The sequence below is a fragment of the Ambystoma mexicanum genome, chromosome 10 (assembly GCF_040938575.1).
Source record: "Ambystoma mexicanum isolate Mex_15411 chromosome 10, UKY_AmexF1_1, whole genome shotgun sequence".
Lineage (NCBI taxonomy): Eukaryota > Metazoa > Chordata > Amphibia > Caudata > Ambystomatidae > Ambystoma > Ambystoma mexicanum.
The window spans coordinates 678,356,878-678,369,309 of NC_090932.1; the positions used below are offsets into that span (position 1 = coordinate 678,356,878).

The 12,432-nt window shown below is 43.7% G+C and overlaps 1 protein-coding gene across 3 annotated transcripts in view; it reads right to left on the bottom strand.

Moving 5' to 3' along the window:
* PLS1 (plastin 1) overlaps window positions 1-12,432 on the bottom strand; it is a 697,248-nt gene that overhangs the window by 506,501 nt on the left and 178,315 nt on the right. The window lies entirely within an intron of this gene.

Below are 12,432 nucleotides of genomic sequence, written 5' to 3' on the forward strand. Positions count from 1 at the left end.
TCTTTCCACAAGGAAATTTGGAAACAAAATGTGCCCCAAAGGTGAATTGCAAATTACATTTCCATGTACAGGGATTACAAAATGTTATTTGATATAACAAAAAACGAACATTTAACAGCTATTAGACTGAGAAGAAACATACTGGAAGCATTGTAACTAATTCATTTCTAAGTGCTGGGGGCAAGAAGGAGGGGTGTCTGGGAGGGACGGCAAGAGGTGCAAAGAAACAGGTTGCATCAATCTTAGTTTGCTGATGGAGCACTCACAGCTGTCCAGAAAGTCACTTCAAAGTGCTCAGGGGGAAGAGAGACACGAGTTGGAGTGGGTGCCCATGCCCGATTAGTAAGTCATGAAGAAAGAGCGCTCAAAGGTGCTTGCACTCAGATTCTCGAAAATAATGGTTGGTTGGAAAAGGTAAATAACAAAGGGAACAGAACAGGGACTGGGATTACGGGAGGTGGCTGGATCCTATAAAGAATACATGAAACATGTCCATAAAACAGGAAGGTCGCACATTATTGTACACGTACTATGTGGCAATGTAAAACATACCTACACGCTTGTCAACAACATGCAGAGAACATAACCCACAAACAACTTCACAACTCATCGACCCTCACCCACCATATGCTCACCAAACTCGCCAACAAAAACTGTTATAAAAAAAAAACACAACCCACAACAAAACAATCGCAGCTGTACACCAACTTGCAAACCGGCCCACTGGCCAAAACACCCAGATCCTCCCTCAGACACCTGAGGTCTCCCTTCTGGAAACACCATGCTTTCAGTGTAGAAATAATGTTTCACCTAAAGACGAGGGGTGCTCCTGGGTCTAGACGCACCAACAGTTAACCACAAGACCTCTTTACCCTCCACTCCCCTACCCCGCATTATTTAATTTCCGATCCACCTGAGTGCCTGGAAACCATGAAAATGGCAGCCGCGCACGTTACCAAATCCCATTAATGTTTCTAAGTGGTTTTTTCAAAGTAAATGACTCCGAGGTAATTTACTTGGACAACATTTCTTTAAAATATATATTTTTTATGGGGGTGGGGTCACCAGCCATACCTCCCTCTTCCCCACTACCTCTTATCCACCAACCTCCCAACACCCCCTAACTCTTAAAAACAAATACATATTTACTTCCTCACAAAGTACTTCTGTCAGTACATTACCACAGAATAAGTTACTTAGTTAAAACCACTGTATACGCCATTAACAAAACCAAATAATACCAAAGTGGCCCACGAGGAAGAGACCCACTGAGAAATCCCCAGACTTAGCAGTGGGCCAGTCCACCTGGGAGGCACTTCCCAGCTGTGCATCCTCTCATATCAGGCAGAGGGAATCTGAAGCAGCCTGTGTCTACTACTGGTATTTGGGGTTCCGGGTTTCTGACCCATTCTGGACTGTTTTGCTTCCTCGGAGAAGATGCCGTCCATTCATCTATTTAAGGAACGGTGCAGGAGATTTGCTCCTTGCCATGCACATACTCAGACGGAACAACCAGTTAATTCATCTGAAGCACTTGTTTCAATCCGTCTTTACTGGAACACACTGCAAATCCAAATGCTCATTCTACTGCACACCCAAAACCTCATTCTACTGCACACCCAAAACCTCATTCTACTGCACACCCAAATGTTCATTCTACTCCACACCCAAATGCTCATGCTACTGTACATCCATATGTTCATTCTACTGCACATCCAAATGTTCATTCTACTGCACATCCAAATGTTCATTCTACTGCACCCCCAAATGCTCATTCTACTGCACCCCCAAATGCTCATTCTACTGCACATCCAAATGCTCATTCTACTGCACACCCAAATGTTCATTCTACTGCACATCCAAATGCCCATTCTACTGCACACCCAAAAGCTCATTCTGCTGCACATCCAAATTCTCATTCTACTCCACACCCAAATGCTCATGCTACTGCACATCCAAATGTTCATTCTACTCCACATCCAAATTCTCATTCTACTGCACATCCAAATGCTCATTCTACTGCACACCCAAAAGCTCATTCTGCTGCACATCCAAATTCTCATTCTACTCCACACCCAAATGCTCATGCTACTGCACATCCAAATGCTCATGCTACTCCACATCCAAATTCTCATTCTACTGCACACCCAAATGCTCATTCGAATCCACACCCAAATGTTCATTCAACTGCACACCCAAATGTTCATTCTACTGCACACCCAAATGCTCATACTACTGCACACCCAAATGCTCATTCTACTGCACACCCAAATGCTCATTCTACTGCACACCCAAATGCTCTTGCTACTGCACACCCAAATGTTCATTCAAAGGCACACCCAAATGCTCATACTACTCCACACCCAAATGCTCATACTACTGCACATCAAAATGCTCCTTCTACTGCACACCCAAATGCTCATTCTACTGCACACCCAAATGCTCATTCTACTGCACACCCAAATGCTCATTCTACTCCACACCCAAATGCTCATACTACTGCACATCAAAATGCTCATTCTACTGCACACCCAAATGCTCATTCTACTGCACACCCAAATGCTCTTGCTACTGCACACCCAAATGTTCATTCAAAGGAACACCCAAATGCTCATACTACTCCACACCCAAATGCTCATACTACTGCACATCAAAATGCTCCTTCTACTGCACACCCGAATGCTCATTCTACTGCACCCCCAAATGCTCATTCTACTGCACATCCAAATGCTCATTCTACTGCACACCCAAATGTTCATTCTACTGCACACCCAAATGTTCATTCTACTGCACATCCAAATTCTCATTCTACTCCACATCCAAATTCTCATTCTACTCCACATCCAAATTCTCATTCTACTGCACACCCAAATGCTCATTCTACTGCACACCCAAATGCTCATTCTACTGCAATTCAAAATGCTCATTCTACTGCACATCCAAATTCTCATTCTACCTTCATCAAACATGCAGGGTTTACATGTTCTCTCCACCATAACACAGAAATTGCTGCAAGATCTCTGGTGTTCAGCTTAACCCAATACATACATATTCCGAGCAGTAATTCCAGATTAATACATCCATTACCTTTATAAGTTACCTAAGTTTAGAGTCTGTCTCCTTGATTACAAATACAGTTGAGTCTTTGGGGATTACAGATAACTATTCAATTTCTCGTCTTCGCCAGTGCGTGCTTTCCCCCACCACCTTCATCGACCTTTAAGGGCACTGACCACCGTACTGATTTCTGAATTGCACTTCCTCTGCATTCATTTGGAAGGCCAGTATGCAGGTTTTTCATTTGTATTAACAATCTAATAGACTCCCTGTAAACTCCTTACAAATTCGGTTGCTCTTCGCTAAAGGCAGCAGTATTATCCAATTAAGAATCCAGTACAGCCTTCGTTTCCTTTTGCAAATGCTCTTGGTTCCCTTCTCACAAGCGTTCACTCTTCATTCAGAGGAATTGTATGGTCACATCTGTATTTCGAACTCAGGCAAATCAATTTCCATTTGTCTCTGCAAAGGTCGGCTTCAGATTTCCTGTCTGGATCTTATGTTCATTCATAACCCCGAGTGCATCCTTTCTATCTGTCCGGCTTCATATCCGGCGACAGGTAATATTAGGTTTAAACATTGGAAAAATGATGTGCTTTTCTGTAGGGCAGGCCTCTTTAACAAAATTACACAGTCCGGACATTAAAAAAAGAAACACTATGTGGAAAGGGAGATGCTTTTAATGAGCGCATAGAAGTCAACATTGAGTGCCACGTAGCACATCAGAATGTTTAGAATGCAGTCATTAATCTCTGGTTGTGACCAGAAACAATTCTGTCCACAATAACTGACACAGCTACAGTACTAATAGGTTAATGGACCCAGCGAGGGGTCAATATCTCTCTGGATAATTGCCCTTCCTCGATTTCTGGCCTTCAGTTACAACTCAGGTTATAACTTTACCATCAGCTAATATGATACAAAATATAATTCAACCATAATTAATGTTTTTTTCATGCATTTAAAAAAAAAAAACAGGAATATTGGTATTATTTGTAAATTAGGGCAAACATGCACAATCCTGCATTTACCAGAGCACAAACATATATAATGTGGCAGGGTCAGAGACTTGACACTGGCAGAGGGGCATAGGGACCCCTCTTATCCTGGTGCAAGAGGGCTGCCAGTGTTTTCACCAGAGCCAGTCCTGTCCCACAGGCGGGTGGGGGAGTTGGGAGGGCCCCAGTCGCTGCCCCCTATATGTGCCCTTTTTCATGTAAAAGGTACAACTGTCAAACTGAGTGCCGGCTGTACCATATTCAGGCCAGCGTTCTGTTTGTTTCATTTCAAGACTACCTGTACCAGGAGGCCATTCAGCAGATGAAAGATGCTGTGCTTCGGTGAGTGAAACCACCGGCTTCACAAACTGATAGGAAACACCAGTAATGTTCCTGCGAGTTGTTCCATCATCAAAGGAAGACATGCCTCTTGCCTCTTCTCTACAATGGCAGCACAGCCACCGGAAAGCGCACCAGAATGGCTGACCAGAGCGCTACGTGCCAAAAGGCTGTGGCACACGATCGGGGGAAATAGTAAGGCCAGAATGGCCGCAAGAACGGGGTGATTGTGAGCGGGAGTGGTACCTGTTTGTAACAGCGAGACTGAGAATGAGTGAATTTTTGCTAGAAAATGGGAGTAGTGTTAGAGACAGAGTCGAGGTAGATGTGATTCTAAGGGAGAAGAGGGTCTGAGAGAGTGGAAGAGGTGAATGAAAGAGAAAGAATAGGAAGGGTGGAAAGTGGAGAGTAGAAAAGAGAGGGTAGTGGAGGGGAGAGTAGAGAGGAGCAGGGAGGAGAGAGTAAAGACGAGATCAGATGGGAGAGTAGAGAAAGGATAGGAGACTGGAGAAGAGAGAGCGTGGAAGAGAAACCCGGAGATTGTGTGACAATTGGAAGGATAGAGAAGGGCAAAAGAGTGACAGGGAGTGAGCGGAGGAAACATCAGGGAAAGGAAAGCAAGGGTGTGAATCTTCAGGATGTGAGGGAAGGCACTAGACCATAAAGAAGATCTTGAAACATTATCTGCGAGAGCCAGTGGGAGACATTAGCACCCAGAAGAAGCCCAGAGGCAGAGGAAGCGAGATGGAAAGGCAAAGCACTTTAGGCCATTATCATAGATTGATCTGTCGATAGTAGGTGTTACTCTTCTCTAGTGGACAATAAGCAGGTTGTAATGATATTCTGCCCATTCCAGGCTTGGCTTACAACCAGGACCTGTAGGTCAGTGCTCAAAGTGTGGAGTTGGCAGAAGCCCAGCTTACTCAGTCCTGGCAGCAGGCGGCCCCTGTATGGTTTCTGAAAGGAGGGAGCAGGAATAGGGAGAAATATTCCAAGAAACAAACAGGTCTGAGGGTAGGAGAACATTTACGAGAGCTTGTGTTATGTGACTGGAGTAGGGGTAATTAAGAGATTATAGGGAATATTATTTCTTGGAAAAGGGATGGGAATGCATAGTTCTGGCCCTACGAAGCAAAGGAGCCAAACATGGCCTGAAACAGTAGTGCCCAGAACTTGAAAGAGTAACCCTACCTTTAATGCTTGTAGTAGTAGTAGAAATAGTCATACTAGTAGTCACAGTGGCAGTGTGCCTTATTCCTTATGTGATGAATCTGATGGTGTCATCACTCCTTTCCTGGAGATGGCCTCTCCCCATGTGGGCAGGGGACAGCAGCCTCTACATGATCCTGAGCCTGGGGGTGGCTATAAGAGGGAGGACCACATGAGGGAGGCAACCCTCTGGGGGATAGCATGGCATTGTTGCATGAAAACAAATACCCCCCTTTTCCTTTTAGGGATAGCCCCTCCATGTCTCATGCTTTTATGGCTAGTTGTGCTAGCTCCCATCAGTCACATATAAACCTTACTGATAATACCTGTCAAAGCAATATGCCCAGAATTGTTTTTCAATCCCATATATATGGGGGTTACTGGGATGGGGAAGAGGACCGGAGCAATGAAGATGGCCAACACTAAGAAGACAACTTAACAGTCTAGTCTCTGGAGGGGGTGCATCTTGCCGGGAAGCTTATATTAATCTCAGCTGACAGATGTGAACGAGAAGAAGGAGAACAGGAACAGTAAGGAAAGGTGCCAGAGCCGGGTGACGCCCCAAGCTGGAGAGTCGTCGGTCAGCACACTCCAAACCAGCACGCCGGGGAGAGCGGTGCAGAAGAAAATCCTGCCGGCGTGAAGGGAAAGCGAATGACAAGCGACCCGCCGCCAGAAAGCGAGTGGCAGTGGGAGCCACGTACCACAAAACAAGATACAGCGAAGGAACCGCAACTGATGGACCACACCCTGGACTGGCAGCCTGAAAAAAAAGAGAACAGAGAACTGCGAGAGACCACTAAACATCCCGTAAGCCTGGGGAAGGAGAGTAGGTTACTGGGTTCCTTAAGGGTCAATGCAGCTCCACACCGATAACAAAGGGAAATGCCAAATAAACCATGTAAAGAGTTTTAAAGGGGCTTTGAAACAGACCACAAACAGGTTACTGTTCTCATATGTAAGAAGAGGAAACAAAGTAATTGAGAGTACAGAAAGCAAAGAAAACTGTGATAAACAAGAGTTGTCAAACCAATATTGGGTAAATATTACTTTGTGTGTGAGAAGAAAGAAATCTGCATATAAATCCTGGCAGGGAAGTAGACAAGGCAAAGGCAAGTTCCCAAGTGTGAGAATGAAGTGTACAAGGAAAAGCCCTGGCAGGAGAGTATACCAGGCAAAGTTAACTTTAATAAAGTGAATATGACCAACATAAAGAAAGCCCCATGGAAGACTCATGCCCTTGGGACCATGAAGTAACTATTGAGGATGAAAGGAGCCTGGCAGGGGAGTATACCAAGCATCCTGCACGTCTGGGACTCGCCTTTGAGTTACATCATTTATTTTTGGAAAAGGGAATAATAAGGAAAATGCATGCCCTTAATAATCTGATTTATTTTAACTGTTTCAGTTGTTGTGGAAGGAAACCTGAGGAAGGGAGTCATTCCCAGGATGTGAACGGTTTGTGCTGTGGAAGAAAGCCAGGTGTAAGAGAGTTATCCCCTGGATCTGTGAACCTTGTTAATTTGGACCCTTTTGACACGCCACCGCGTGAGTGGCGCTTTTGGAATCAATGGCAATTCTGGCGCCATTGAATGGTGCCATCACACTTTCTGGACGTTCGGGTAAACGCTCTAGTCTTTTCCATCATGGCTGCCGCAGGGTTGCCTAAAGTCAGACGGCAACCGGCGGTCGGCGCATTGCAGCCCCGTGGACTTTCCTCTTTGGGTGAGATGCTTAATTTTCATCTCTTTTGGTGTTCGCCTTGAGACCCTTCTATCCTGCTGCCTCTTTTCGCTCTTTGTCTTGGCTCTCCCCCTTGGTTGCTGTTCCCACACGGCAAACTCTCTGAGCCTCTCCTGGGCTTCCCGTTCTCTCCCGCTGCCTTTTTCTGGTTTCTCTCTCTCCGTGCAGCTCCCCCGCGCTCTTCCCGCTCTGCTTCCTCACTTCTCTGGACTCTCCTGGCTTCCTTCTGTTCCGCGCTTCTCTTCCCTAGCGCTGCTCCTGTTTATTCCCTGGCGCCTGAGATGTGGCTGTCTCCCTGCTATCTCTCATATTCCCAGCCTTCCTCCATTGGACTTTGCTTTATCTCTAGTCACCATTCTGATTCAGCACTTGGACCCGTTTGGATTGAAGTAATACATTGTTACTTACCACGCGGGAGCCTGCTCCCCAAACCCCTTTGAAGGATACTGCATCTTCTGACCCACCTCTACACCAAACTTCAGGAGACACGCGTACAAGAGGTTTCTTTCTACCAAGGCAGGCAGAGTGGAATTATTTATGTGAAAAATGCAGATTTGCCGCCTTTCGGCCCGAAAATCCCCGTACTTCAAACAGGGATTTTCATGCAGAAAGGCGCGCAAATCTGCGTTTTTCACGCAAATAATTCCATGAATCAGGCTGCGTATCTCTTCCAAAAAAAGCAATGTCACACGTTAAACAGTTTTCTAGCAAAAATAGGTGTTACTATTAGCTAACTTGTAAGCTTTGCTGGGATCAAGACCAGAGAGCTACTGCTGGAATAGAGATCTCAACAGCAAGCTTGTAATTCACTGAGCTATCTGACCAGCTAATCGCAACAGCGATAATAACAATAGTACTAGTTTTCCTTAGAATATTACTACTAGTACTTGTAGTGGAACCAACAATAATGGTAGGATTTGTAGTAATAGCAATACTAGACATAGTGCTTGTATCAGTAATCGTAGCACTATTAGCAATTCCAGTGGTAACATTTTCTTAAGTTATAACATGCAAACTGTAAATTCACACACATCTTACACAAGTCATGGGGAACACGGCGCAAGTAATGCTAGATAAAGAGGGATGTCTGGCAAGATTCTTCCACAGTTTAGGTCCTTCAATAGGAAATCGTCGGTCTTCACAGCCCTTAAAGTGGTAGTTCACTAAAAATTGTTAGGGTTTAAAAAGATGGGCCATAATGAAAAATATATATAAAACAATTTGTAAAAAAAGTTCCTATGTAAAATGTTTGTTAAATGTTGCCAGTGAGCGGCGCAGTATTTATAATTACCGGTTCTTTCCTTTTAAGTTTCCGGGGAACCCTGAAGAAATTACCGGAAATTGTGAATACTACGCCGCCAGCTGCAATTATATATTCATGCACTCGGAGAACCCAAGTTCATGAATATAGGATTGCGGTGGGCGGAGTAAAATGGAATAATAATGCAAAGGCAGCACTTACCAGAAGCATGACCTCCATCTGCAGCCTGCCAGCATTCTCTGCTCTCCGACAGCAATAATCAAAATCTCTCAGTAGGGTTTTTTTGCTTGATTAGTGCCGCAACAGCAGAGCTTAACATGAACAAGGGATGCTTATTCATTTCACAAAATGGATGCCCCCTAGTGCCAAAAAATCCAGACTTTGAGGCCCATTTCTCACAAATTTGACATACGATTTAAAAAAAAATATTTGTTATATATATTTTTCATTATGGTCCTTTTTTGTAAACCATAACATTTTTGAGTGAACTACCCCTCTAAAGCAAGAAGGGTAAAGTATGATAAAATTAATATTAAATTATTAATTGTTATTATTAATTATTATTATTATTATAAAGGATAAAAAGGCAATCATATTTTGAAATCAACAACATAACCAGAGACCAAGCATGGCCTGAACTTAAATGGTAGGTAGGGTTTTTACACCACAAAATCATAGATAACATTGTGTCACATAGTGAAATCAATGTGCTCAGATGTGAATCTAAAATGCTGCATAACCCCAAGATACCTTTAATATTTCAGCCATTGATAACTATTTATTCATTTGTTCAGAGTCAACAGGAAAGGCAGTGCCCCCTTTTGGGTTTGTAGGTACTTTTTTTTTTTTAACCAAAGAATTTGCAATACTTGTCTTAGCGTAATGGGTCCCAAGACTATTGTTTGTATATTTAGTATTTTATCTTCATTTACATAGCGCCTAACACCTAAGCGCTGCACAAAAAACAGCAATGGAACTATTAAATGCAATGCGAGTGGCAAAAGGAGATTAAGTAGAAGAAAGAAGATGGGCCTTGAGCTGGGTTTTAAGAGAGAAAGAGAGGAAATAGAATGAAGTGAAAGAGGAGAGCGTTCCAGTGATTAGGGGCTAACAAAGAGAAGGAGTGGAGACGGGAGGAGGCACAGGGAGGACATGGAACTGATAAAAGAAAAAGGGACAGAGCGAAGAGAGGAAGAACGAGCATAGAAAGAAAAGGGAGAAGAAAGATAGGGAGGAGCAAGACCATGTAGGGATTTCAAAACTATATGAAGAAAATCTCAAAAAGCAAACGAGCCTCAAGGGAAAGCCAGTGAAGGTGCTGCAAGGCAGCAGAAATAGAATCCTGTGGAGAGAGGGTGGACAATACACAAACGAGCAAGATGGGGGAACAAGGAATAGAGTGGAGCAACAGAAGGATGGAGAAAGAACTCGAGAAGAGACAAGGGGCTTAGTAGCCTTAAAGGTAAGAAAGCAGACGGCCTTACGGATATCAAAAAGCTGGAAACTGCAAGATTTCGACATTTAAATAACAGGCGCACTGAAAGAAAGAGAAGTGTCCACGATCACGCCCAGATTGCAGGCTGACGCAGAAACAGGACGAGAAGATGGGGGCAAAAGATAAAGGGGCAAGGGGGGAATGGTAAAAGCAGGAAAGAAAAGAACGTCCGTTTTAGACGGGTTAAGGTGAAGATAATGAGAAGACATCCAAGATTGGATGGAGAGCATACAGTTAGAAAGAGTGGAGTGAATTGTAAATACCAAATTCATGTAATTGTCATGTTTCTTTGCCTCAGCAAGACTTAAACCCATTGCCCATGTTATAGCATTATGTCCATGTTAAACCAACTGCTTTTGTGTCCGCACACGAGGCCCAGGGTTTTCGCCTGGAACAGATATTACTCACAGGCTTAGGAATGTCCCCTCTGTTCTCCGTTCCTGTAAAGGCTACATAAATAATGTCTGTTAAAACTCTTGCACTTCCCGTCCTGTCTAAAGCTGCCGTGCGAGTCAGCATGCATTCATTGACCCTGGGGTCTCCTCTATGAATGATGATTGCTAGCATCCGCACTCTTTCCCGAAACATAAGCATAAAGCGGATCTATATTCGGAGTTGTTATTCTCTGGGATATTTGGGAAGGGGAACTTGTGTCAGAGCTCGTGCCACATTCTGTAAAAGATATGTCCTGCTATTGTCCAGCAGCCCATGAATGGATATTATTATCACTACCGCGGCAAGATATGTGTAGTTTGCAAATTCCCCACTGTGTCAAATGTGATGAATTAGCTTGTTTTTACGATCACACATGTTAAAGATTACACGTGCATCCTGAAGGATATATTGACTTGCTTAGATAAGCTATATGAGTAATGACCATTTGCAAATGTCCGGCCTTTGTAAATTGTCACCGCAAGGGCTGGAATAACAGCCAAAAGTGTTTTGGCAGGAAACTGTATGTCAGGACGCGCCTGGGCTTCGCGCCAGTCATAAGACTCAATGTAAACGTTTTCCTATAAAAAGCCTGCTCACTGTAATGTTAGTAGCTCACTCTAGATAGCATCCCTATGGTGTATCTTGCAGTCAGCCCTTCCGCGGACGTTTTGCATTGCAATAAATGATTGTTGAACTCACTTACTAGTGTGTTTATTGATGGAGACCTCCACCTGGTGAATTTTAGCATTGACTGAATGAACTGAGTCAGAGAATGAAGAGAAGGAGAGAAGACGCTGGGTGTCATCCGCATAAAGAGGATAGGAAAGCCCAAATGCAGCGATAATGGCAGTAAGGGCTTTATGTTGTGGGCCGTCGTTATACGAACTGTGTCTTTTCAGTTTGAGCTGCAGAAGCAGGGTTTCTCCAACAGCAGCTTCCTCTCCAGGATGTCAGAGGCTGATATGGGAATGTTCAGTGCACTGTACTGGAAAAGTTTACACTTAAATGGCATGGTGCAACTAAGCCTTTTATTGTTGTGTTGGAGACCTACTTCTAAGTCCTCTGGGGCCAGCTAGCTTAGAGACCTCAGTCTTTTTGGGGTCATGGTTAGTTTTTTTTTTGTAAGTGTGTTGTTAAGTCTGTAAAAACATCTTGATAAAGCGCAGTGCTCAAATATTTTGGTAACCCTTCATTAAAATATTCTTCATTCTTGGACTTTGCTCTTGGGACGCTATACGCTCGGGCCTGCGTTGACGCACACTTATAACATGCCCTTTTCCAGCTCACACCTAGGGGGGGGATTGCTGTCGTGCACAATCTGCCTTCTCCTTCTGTTCCTGGGCTTTAAGATGTAGCCATCGGTAGGCTTGCATTGACTTGTCCTCCTTGCTCTGTGAGCGGATCAGGATCTGCAATAAAGCCTTAAGCAGGCTAATGTTTTATGGGACAGTCTTTGGCAGGCTCTGTGTTCTCGTCCTCTCTAGCGCCTCCAGTGCACTTTCTCCACTCTGGGCCACTTTCCTGACTGTGCTACTTGCTGCGCTCTCCTGCTCTTTTGTATAGGGCTCACCAGTGCTTCGACTGCCTAATCTCTTACATTTTTTTTTAATTGATTTAGCTGAACTAAGTCAACTTTACAATATACAATTAACAGAAAAGAAAAATCTCATTAACACAAAACACTTCTTCCTAAACAATGACTTATTAAAAAAGAGTCATCTAATACAAGGACAACAATCGAAAAAACAAAGACAATTATAAGTAAAATAACAAGTCAGCGATAATAAATAAGTAAAAAGAAATAAGGAAATAAGGAAATAGAATTAAGGCATTTGTTCACTGCTTTCAATTGGTCCGTCCCTGGTTTTTCCTCCTCTTTCTCAGGTGATTGGCTT